The sequence below is a fragment of the Physcomitrium patens genome, chromosome 12, assembly GCF_059467195.1.
Source record: "Physcomitrium patens ecotype Gransden chromosome 12, ASM5946719v1, whole genome shotgun sequence".
Classification (NCBI taxonomy): domain Eukaryota; kingdom Viridiplantae; phylum Streptophyta; class Bryopsida; order Funariales; family Funariaceae; genus Physcomitrium; species Physcomitrium patens.
The window spans coordinates 11,374,883-11,386,311 of record NC_143421.1 but is presented as its reverse complement, the minus strand read 5'-3'; positions in this window follow the sequence as shown (position 1 = coordinate 11,386,311).

Sequence of the window (11,429 nt, the reverse complement as noted above, 5' to 3'; positions counted from 1 at the left end):
GATAGCTCAGTGAGTGGAATCTTGTCAGCGACTGTTGTTCAACAATAATACATGCGCAAATGCACCAAAGCGAATAAAATACGGTAACAAACTACCACGGCGACCAATAAGCAATCAGATATGGGAATTGATGATATCAAATTTCCAACAGAACAAGCAATATCACCGTATCAAATCCAGCAGTTGACGGTGCGTATCTGTCTTGAGTTGAGATGTTGGCATTGAGTAGGTGTTCGTGGCAGATCACAGCTGCTGCAGCTTGCTGTTCAATATACTGTATGTTGAAGTCTTCATGAAGGGACGTCTTAACCACCTCATGGCAAACACAAACACCGAGTATGAAACAATTAGCCCGAACAATTTTGTAGCGTGAAGCAAATTGCACACAAGCACCACTGAAACCTGGGTAGGGAACCCCGGGGATTATTGAAAGGAAGCAAAAGCTTGACCAAGAAGAAGCGAAGTTAAATATTGAAAAGATTCTTGACTTTTTGCATAGTTTGCAAGTTTGGAAACTAGAAGCAATGAAGGATGTGAGTTCTTCTGACTTCTTTGCTTCTTTTGGATTACGTCTCAACCATTTCAATTCTACACATTTTTTTGACTTAATGGTTATATAAAACATTTTTCATAGTACAATTTTTGATAGTTCTATATGCTTTGGATGCTTTGTGTGTAACAAAAGAAATGGAGGGGGCAACTTGACTAGTTGCTCTATGACATAGTGATTCTTTCAACATTATAGTAATATAATAAAGCTTAACCTATATTTCTTCAAACAAACACTAGTATGGGTTGCAAAATCATGATGGTGTCACGGACATACAAATGTAATTATTAACCCAAATTATAAAAAATTGATATTTAAAAAAGATTGGTTGTTAATCTAGGTTAAAATTAGATTCCAAACACAAAATCATATACCTACAATGACATTGGGGATGCATAACTCACAAAATCATATTGCAAATCAAAGAATGGAATTTAAGAGAAGAATTCATAAAATTTCTTAGAGAGTTGTTTCAAGCAATTTAAGTTTGTAATGACTTTATAAGAGCTTTGCAAAATCAAAGATGTTTTGGATGACTTTCAATTTTGTAAAATAAAATAGGATCTATAATTTGAACAATTTTGTGAGTTTTGTACTAGATCTATGAGTGAAATTTTGTAGAATTGTATGTATAGTTGTCTTGAATGTATATTATAAATTTGAGCTTAATCAAATAGTTGGATTGGAGGTTATTGAAGTTCAAGTGGGTTAGAATCTCAAAAATTAGATTTTTAGGTCTAGTAAAGTTATCTAAGATTTGCAAAAATGTGCTAATTGGATTGAGGTAATTTTTATTAGAATTAATAGTTGATTTAATTTTTAATATTAGTGCAAAACTTGAGAGAAAGTTAAAAGTTTAATTAAGAATTATTCCTACTAAAAAATCAACATTAAGGTCAAAGATGGAGGCCAATTGAGATTCAAGTGGATTATGATGTTTTTTTCTTATTTTGTAGGTTTAATTTTCTTCAAATTTTTTATGCTTTTTGTTAACTAAAAAAATAAGAGGTGTATAAAATTTTAAGTGAGATCAATAATTGAATGAATAAATATTGAGGTTCTAAAATTTTTTTGGGATTGGTTTGAATTAATTAGGTTTTAGTTAGGATTTATTCAGAGATTGATTAAAATTTGGTTTAGGATTTAAGATCTAAATAGGATTGATTTAGGATTAAATATTTCTTTTGGATTTCTTTAAGATTTATTTATAATTTCTTTAAGGTTCTTTAGGATTTTTTAAAATTTTTTTAGGATTTCTCTAGGATTTCATAAAAAAGTCTTTAAGATACTTATGGATTTTTTTTTATTTCTTTTAGATTTTCTTATTTTTTTTAAAGATTTTTTTATTATTTCTGTATAATTTCTTTAGAGGTTATTTAGGATTTTTTTGTGTTTTTTTATAATTTATTTTAAAATTTAATTAGATTTGATTAATATTTGATTATGTTTATTAAGCTTTACTTGCAATTTATATATGATTCTATTAAAGTGGTTAAAACTTGTTATTGCAAATTTCTTTTACCTTCTGAAGCCAAGTACCTAATGCATTTTCAAATAAGACTTCACATAATACAACATATATTCCTTAGCAAAGAGTCGACTAGTGTGCTCAACTTAATGTATAAATAATTTTTTAATTCTTCATGAATAACCAAGCCTCTAAGTTTAAAGTGGAGGACAAGATTTCAAGTGTTTAGATTCAATTAGAATCTTTTTATAGAATCAAATTAATAAATTTTAGAAACTTATATTGTATTAAAAAAATATATATTTTTGCCTTCCTTTGTTTTTTTCCATTGTGCTTTAGGACTCCATTCACCTTCCAATTATCTCCACCTTCTTGCAAATTGCAAATAGTTGTCACTTAAGTAGTCAAAATTGTAAGTGAAACAATGGTTGATCTTTGCCTCAATGCTCTCTGATATTGATTTTTAAGCATCTATGAAAGAGAAACAACTCCATGATTTTATTTTAGCACTTAAATATTGCAGGTATTGAGGTATATGTATGATGGTTGTCTTTGTTTATCATTGAGAGCAAGTCCAAAACTTACTTGAGATGGCGTTAAAATAGATACCGTTCAGAGTTCATATTTGTAAGCTACAATAGCCAAATATGATTGCATCTAGCAAATTTTTTAAGTCTCTTATTAATAAATAATATGAAAGAAGAGTTGGCAAAGCAATAATTGACTAGAGAGTACTTAAATTTGTCAAATTTATACTATACATGAATTATGATCTTATGGATAGCTGCAAAGTTTGAGTTGTGGTAAATGAAGCAAAATAGATTCATAATGTATTTAAGTTTTGTGTTTTGGATAAAAGCAATGTATTTTGTATGTTTCCTCATGATTTCTAATCTGCATCTAATTTATGTGAGTAGAATATATCTATCAAAATTTCAAAAATTTCTATTATTAAGATAACCAATGATGTTTTATTTTGTAGACTCTACTCAATATTGGAATATGTTGAAAGTATATTTATTTGGATATATTGATTTTTTCCTCCTTGGATTTATCTACTTCATATTGTAATCATATTATATCAATTTTTTATTATATTGGCACGGAGAAGGCAAATACATCAAGGAAGGCTCAGCAAGTTGTTTAAATTTATGCTATATACAAATTATGATCTTATGCACAACCTGAAAGTTTATAAAATTTTCTTTTTATTTCTTATTCTTTTCTTTTCATTTCTTTAAACATTACATAGTTTGTCAAATTTATGCTATAGATGATGGTAACAAATTACAAATTATCATTGTGCTTTGCATTTAAAATTTTCATAAGTAAACTTACATTCGCATTATGAGTCTACTTAATTTTACCATGGTTGTTTTCTATTTTGGAGTTGAATAGCACCAAAGTTCATAAAATTTACTTTTAATTGCTTATTCTTTTCTTTTCTTCAAACATTGGTATTTGGAGGGCGGCAATTCTACCATGAGTGAAGATCATATGAGCAAAGATTTCATAGGCAAAAATTGAATCTAAACTTGGACTTTGTCTTTATTATAATTGATGTCAAGTTTTATTGTAGATTAGATATTTTAGGCCGTCTTACTCTAAAATAAGCAAATGAATTTATTTGTAATATTTTTATGCCACACTAAATTTACTTTTGTTCAAGTTGAAATTATACTTTATAAATAACAAGCTATTGGTTATAGAAATATTAATTAAATTGCATAGCAAATTGAAAGGAGAATTTGAGCAATTATTATGTTTTAGTAATCTAGAGTATAGGCATGAAGATTGAAAAGAGAGAATGATAACTTTTCTTAAGCTTTCTATAAAAGAACCATAAATAAAAGAATTTTGTACCTGATTTTTTTGATTCTACATTGCACACATCTCACATCCTTTGACTATCATCTTTCTCTCTTCTATAACAAAAGCCAGGATAGCATTATTAAACATAGGTTTATATAGAGATTTTATAAGAAATAAAGTCATTATATTATTTTATAGTTTTATATTAATAGTTTTTATATTACAATTGTTATATTATATTTTATATTATATCTTCATTGTAATATATATATATATATATATATATATAATAAATATTATTTATTAAATAAAAAATCAAATATTTATAAATTTTATTTATTTATTTTTATTTATAAAATATAAAATTTTGAAAAAATTGAGTTTTTTGTTGTAGCAAGTTGTTGTAAAAAATTATATATAATCATGATCAATAGAAATGCATAGATATAGAATATTTTTATTAAATCTCAATAGCATTATGATTTAACTAATTAAGTTGTATGTACTCATTTTTATTTAAGCTTTAATAATGAATTAAAGAACAATTACTCAATGATAGCATAGAAAATGTAAAAAAACACAAAAAAAAACTAAAACAGTTACAAGTCTTGAAGCCATATATAATCTAAAAAGAATGAATATTTTATGTCTTCATTGTTATGCAATGCATTTGTTTGATGAATATTTAATTCAATTTCTAAGGAAGTTATCATTATTTGAATAATGTTGTAGAAAAAAAGTTTCTATACCTTCTTCGCCTTTACTTTTGAGATACTTATTTGAGGACTAAGATGCAAGAGTAAGAGAGTTCTAAGAAAATATTTGTTAGTACAATGCTACATATACATTTATATCCTTAGGTACAAATATTGATTGATCAATGTTTTAGAAAAATATTTCATATAATTTTATATAAATAAAGAGTTTCACCATTTAGGAGGAGTGTTGTTACTAGAAGAAGATATTGATCTAACTTATGCACAACTCTATATTCACTATACATCATTTGCATAAGATAGAAGAATGAGACGTAATCATAGTTTATTAAGCCAAACTATGTGAAAAATTGAAAAAAAAATGAAGAAAAATAATATAGTTATTGAATTATATAGATTAACACATGAAATATTATCTCAAGCTTGAAATAAAAGACTAGTGGAAGTAGATCTTGTCGTTTCTTTATACGTCATGAATGAAAGTAATAGATACTAATATAATCTTTTTACTATTTTTTTAAAAAAAAATCTATTATATTACATGATATATAATCTATGCATATAATATATGATATATAATCTATGCAAAAAAAAAAAAATTATATATCATATATTATAGAATAACTATATTACATGAAAATAAATTAAAGCATAATATATTTTGTGATATTATTATTAATTTACATGGTGATGGGCTATTAGAAAGGATTCATGAGGTTCATCCTCCTTATTTGCTCCTTCATTATGTTCTCTTTTTTTCACATGAAATCTTTAGATGGCATTCTAATCTAAGGGCACAAAATATAGTAATGGATATTATTGAAGAAAAAAAAGTATTGGATAAGAAAATTGGAGATGCAAAAATCTTATATAAATAGATTATTTTGCTTATTGATTATTTTTAAGGCCTACTAAGTATTCCACAATTTTACGTGAAAAAAAGCTATTATAAGAATTTATGGTTGACAAATAGATAACAACTGAGAAACAATATTTGCAATATCTATGTTACAATTAAAAAAATCTATATGCTAATTTGTACCAAGGATTGGTGGATGCTGTTATAACTCATCAAAATATTGGACCTAAAGAAGGAAAATTTGAATTAAATAATTTAGGATGCAATATCTTACTTCCATCATCACATAATTAAAAGTGTAAGATATATGATAGAAATACTTCAAGATTCTATGGAAATTATGAGATTTTATCAATATCTTGATATTTTTATGACAATAACAACAAATCCAAGATGGTCCAAAATTTAGAATGAATTGCTTCAAGGACAATAAGGAAGTGACCAACTAGATTTGATTTCCTATGTATTTGAGCTCAAGAAATGTATAATTGTAGAAGATATAAAGAAGAAAACTATCTATTGTCATATTATTTCACATACTTATACTATTGAGTTTCAAAAGAGAAGTTTATCACATATACATATTTTGATTTTTTTGGATAGAAAAAATAAGATTAGATGTGCTAAAAATATTGATTGCATGGTTTTTAGAATTTCTAAATAAATACAATGATTAAGAGCTATTTGAAGTTATTCTATAATACATGATATATAATCTATGCAAAATACAAGTGCCTTATATGGAAGACAATCATTGTATAAAGAAGTATCTAAAGGTACTTGTAGAAGAAATAACAATGAATATCAATAGATATTCTCAATATTGACAAAGAAATGATAGAAGAACGTTCAAAGTTCAAGAGATGGTTATTAACAATAAAGATATTGTTCCATTTTGTCCAAAACTATGTCAAAAGTATAATATTCATATTAATGTTGAGGTATGAGCACCTATTTGTACCATCAAGTATATCTATGAGTACATCTATAAGGGCCATGATTATATTACAATGCAATTTGAAAACTAACAAAATAAGATCAAAAAATATTTGGATGCAAGATACATTAAAGCTTTAGACACTGTTTGGAGACTTCTTGCAACTACCATTACATATAAATCCATGAAAAAATGCCAAGTATTGTATGTTTAGCTGTTCATCTTCTAGAAATACATCAAGTGGTATATGATTCAAATGATAAGGTAGTTGCAATTTTAGAACATGCTAAAAGATAAAAGACAATATTAACTTTATTTTTTGAAAAATGTGTAGCAATGGTAGTTGCAAGACAATATACATACCAATAGTTTTTATGATATTTTGTTTGGCATAAGAAAAGAAGGATGTAGATGTTAAAAAAATATAAATTTGTTATTGAAAGATTATATTTTATAAATTTGACAATGGAAAAAAGATATCATTTGAGGATTTTAATAATCTATATTAAAGATCCATAATTATTTAAGTACTTAAAGACTATTAATGGAATTTTCTATCCAATATTTTGAAATACTTGTGTAGCTTTAGGATTGCATGAAGATGATAAAGAGTGGTAACAATGTTTAGAAGAAGCATCAAAAATACAAATTGGATCTCAATTGAGGATATTATTTGTTTTTTTTCTACTATATAAAAATTTATTAAATCTATTAAACCTATAAAAAATATTTTAAAAAAGCATCTTAGATGATACCAATGCTTATTTATAAAGAGAATGTAAAATTAGCAATCCAATAAAAGAATATATTAATAAATTTAGAATTTTCTTATTTGATACAATTTTGCAAGACTTTGATATAATACTTATATAGTTTCCTCCAATGCCATTACCAAAAAATAATTAAAATACAATAGTTAATAAAAATTAATTTATTACTAAAAAAATATAAAATATTCAATAATTAGAAGCAAATTTAGAGTAGTATGTTCTATAATTGAATCTTCAAAAAAAAAGATACATGATGATATTATAGCATGTATAATAGAAGAACATAAATACATGTATTTTTTAAACAAAAATGTAAGAATTAATAAGATATTTGTCTATAACAATTTGGCAACTAAAATTTGATTGATGCAAAAGATTGTCATATATGTTGTATCATCAAGAATTACCGCATTTCTACTTGAGAGAAGAAGAACTACCTATTCTACATTCAAGATTCTAATAAATTGTAATAAAGGTTCTTTTTGTATAATTACTAAGATTTCCAACCATACTCAGTTTATTTGTCAAACTTTTTTTATTATTTGAGATGAACTTCTAATGCAATATCATTATTATCCTGAGGTAGTTGATTGTTTTTTTAGATATATTTGAAATATTAATCACCTATTTGGAGGAATTATAATAGTTTTTGGTAGAAATTTTTGCCAAATATTGCTCATGATTGTGAAAGGAACTTAAAAAGAAATTAAAGTAGCATATTTTTAATATTCAACACTTTAGCTTCAAATAAAAATATATACTTTAAAAAATAATATGAGATTTAATTTAAGAGCACTTCAAGTAAATATTGAGTTTGTTAATTGGCTTCATATAGAATAAAAATACATGTTGTATATATTAATGGTCGTACATTTGAACTTTGTATGCTTGGATTATTATTGATTAATATTTCTATTTGATATTTATTAGATTAGAAATTATAAAAATTTATTGCATGATAATATAGTTAAATTTTCTAATTACATGATTCTTGATCAAAAATTAATGCCTTTAGTTGATATTATTTATCCAAAGTTGGCAAAAGACGATGTAACAAATGAGCCTTCTTTAGAAATAAAATTATTTTATGTACACAGAATAATGATGTAGAGGATATTAATGAGAAGATTATGGCCATATTTTTTATAGAAGAATAAGAATTTCTAAGCATCAATAAAGTTGTTATTGAATTTGGTATCAAAAATAATAATGTTTATCTAGTCAAATTCATCAAGTTGCTTAATCCATCAAGAATAGCCAAATCAAGGCTTTGTCTTAAGATTGAGACTCCATTGATGCTACTAAGAACTATTACTCCTTACGAAGGACTTTTCAATAGAATCCAATTAATAATTATATGATTAATGGATTAAGTTCTTAAAGCAAGAATTCTTAAAAGAAAATTTATTGAAAACTTGGTATTCATTCTATGGATTACATTGACTTCCACAACAAAATAATTTTTTTTTATTCTAAAGAAAAAGCAATTTCCAATCCATCTTGTATTTGCAATAACAATAAAATAAATTCCAAAGACAATCAATGAAGCATATTAGTTTGGACCTATGGCAACCTGTTTTTTTCCATAGTCAACTTTATGTAGTATTCTCTCAATGTACTTCTTTCTATTCTATCAAGATTCTTCTTTCTAAAAATGATAATTTAAATTCTACATTAAATATTTTTTAAAAAATTTTAAATTATATAAATATTAGTAATTTATTTTTTATATTTTTTATTTTAATTACTTAATTTTAGTATATCTTTAAATTTCTTAATATAATTTTTTAATTTTTTAATATAATTTAATTTTTTTCATATTTTTATAAGTAATTCTTTGAATAAAATCAACTACTATTTTTTGCATATAATCTATAATAATGGCATGAATTTACCTATCCTATTTCGTAGCAAAAAGCTCTATTGTATATTTTATTTCTTTTTATTTGAATCATATTATATTTAAATTTTAAAAATATTCTTTAGCCAAATATGCAAGTTGGATTCATAAGCACACTTCCATGCCACATTGAATTTTATTACATCTCTCAAGCTACTTAAATTAAGGAAAAAAAATCAATGCTTTATTTATAGATAAATTTTGAAATACAAAATAAAAATTTATTATCTATTTATAATCTTTGTAATCATCTTTACCAAATGGTAATACAAACATTTCAGATCCAATAAATACTAATTTTTAATACTTTTATGTTAATTCTTGTAGTTTCAAGTGGTTGAATTCTCATAATGGCATATTCGTACTTGAAAATAGAGTATGATAGGGACATTTGATGCATCATGCAATGAAATTTGTATTTGATCCATCAGCACTAGGATATACAAGAGAGCTAGTTTATCATACCTTCGATAAGACTAATGATTCACAAGGAATACCTTTAATTTGACTTTGTTGAAATATGCATACAAATCAATATCAATTGTGAAAGGTCAATCTTTTATCATAGACATACTTATTTATTTCAATATATATATATATATATATATATATATATATATATAATTAAGTAGAAATAAATAAAAATAGATTTATTTCATAATATCTTTTAGAAAAGCTTTCCAAAAGCTTCATAGACGTTGCTTTGAATTTACATGTGTTAATAGTTGATTTGTAATAGAAACTTGGTCAACAAATTAATTATATGCGACATATATTAGTAGCTTGCAAAACAAGCTAACTATATGGCACATGTATAGATAACTTGTCTTGCAAATTAAGATACATTGTTGTGATACATTTAATTTAAATGCATCAAAGATATTTAGAAGATAATTAATTTTATTTATAAGAAAGGAAGGAAGAATATAATATTAATACATTTATAATTTGAATAGAATTTAAAATGTGAAATTCATGTCTTGAATGGATTATTTGATCTTGAGGATATTATCTTTTAGGATAAATATCCGACTCTGTAATGGTTTGAGAAGGATACTGGAAGAGGGTTAGGAATAGGAATTTTTGGCATTAAGGTTTTTTAATTTTGGAAAATAGAGGAGGCTAGGGTCAAAAGGAAGAGAAAAAGATCACTGGAGTTTTCAAGGGAGAAGCAAGATTCAAGTTGGATTTGAGATTTTCAAGGCTACTTATGAAAATATATATATATATATATATATATATTAAAATTTTAAAAGAAAATAAATCTTAATGTTAACTTTCCAACAAGCTATTTCAAGTAACAAGAAGAGCTGTGATGAGGGAGATTTACATAAATTTATTAGAAGAGATTTATTAGAATTTTTGGATAGCAAAATTCAAAACTAGTTTGGAACTTTTTATGCCGTATACTGGATTTTCTTCTTTTTATTTTAAAAATTTGGAAGAAGCTAGGACTTATTGTTAGCTTTCCAAAAAGCTTTAGTATGTAAAAAAAAGAGTTGTGACAAGGGAGATCCAAGCTAAATTCTAGACAAGGATTTTTGATGCAATGACTACAATAAGTAGCTAATTTTTTTCTTGTTGGTTTGGCTCTCATTTTCTCAAGATTTTATTTATATACTTTAATAATTTGAAGTTTATAGCTTAAGATAAGCTCAATAAGTTGAACTTTACCTAAATTAGATTAGTAAGAAGTAAGTTATATGTATTTTAATAAGATGAGGTTTGGATTTAAGATTTGAGTTAAGAATTGGGTACATCTTGGCACAAGAAAGAAATTAGTCCAAATTTTGTACCTAGCCTTTGGCTATATTTATATATTTTACTTCTTTTGAGCAAAATTGTACTTTTTACAACCCATTTGCAATCAAGGACCTTGTATTCTTCCAAGAAGGCTTGTCTTCTTAACAACGTGTATTGTAAAGTCAATACATTTTAGAAGTCTCATAAAAAATTGCCACGTAGCTCTTAATTAAATAGTATATATGGAAGTAAGAGTGAAGCCTTTTTTACTTTTATCAATATCTTTTTAGTCCTTAATTTTGTTTCAAGACTTTCTACTCTTCTTGACTTTAGCAATAGCCATTTTAATTTAATATTATATCATCTTTGAGTGATTTTCTAATCTTTTTGAATGGCACAAGAAAATATTGAAAATTTCTTTCTTTGAAATTTATATTTTTGACAATTTGACAAGAGTGCTAATTTATTGTTCTTGTTGTATTTTGGAAGTGAGTGGATTATCTTACTTCTATTGTTGTATTTTGAAGGTTATTGATTATCCACCTTTAAATAAATTATTTAGTTTTTTAACACTAATTTTTCCTTTAAAAAAGTATTTTATATCTCTTTGTTAAAATTTTTATCTAATATTAGAAATAGTAGATTATCCTTCATTAATTTGACTTATGAATTTT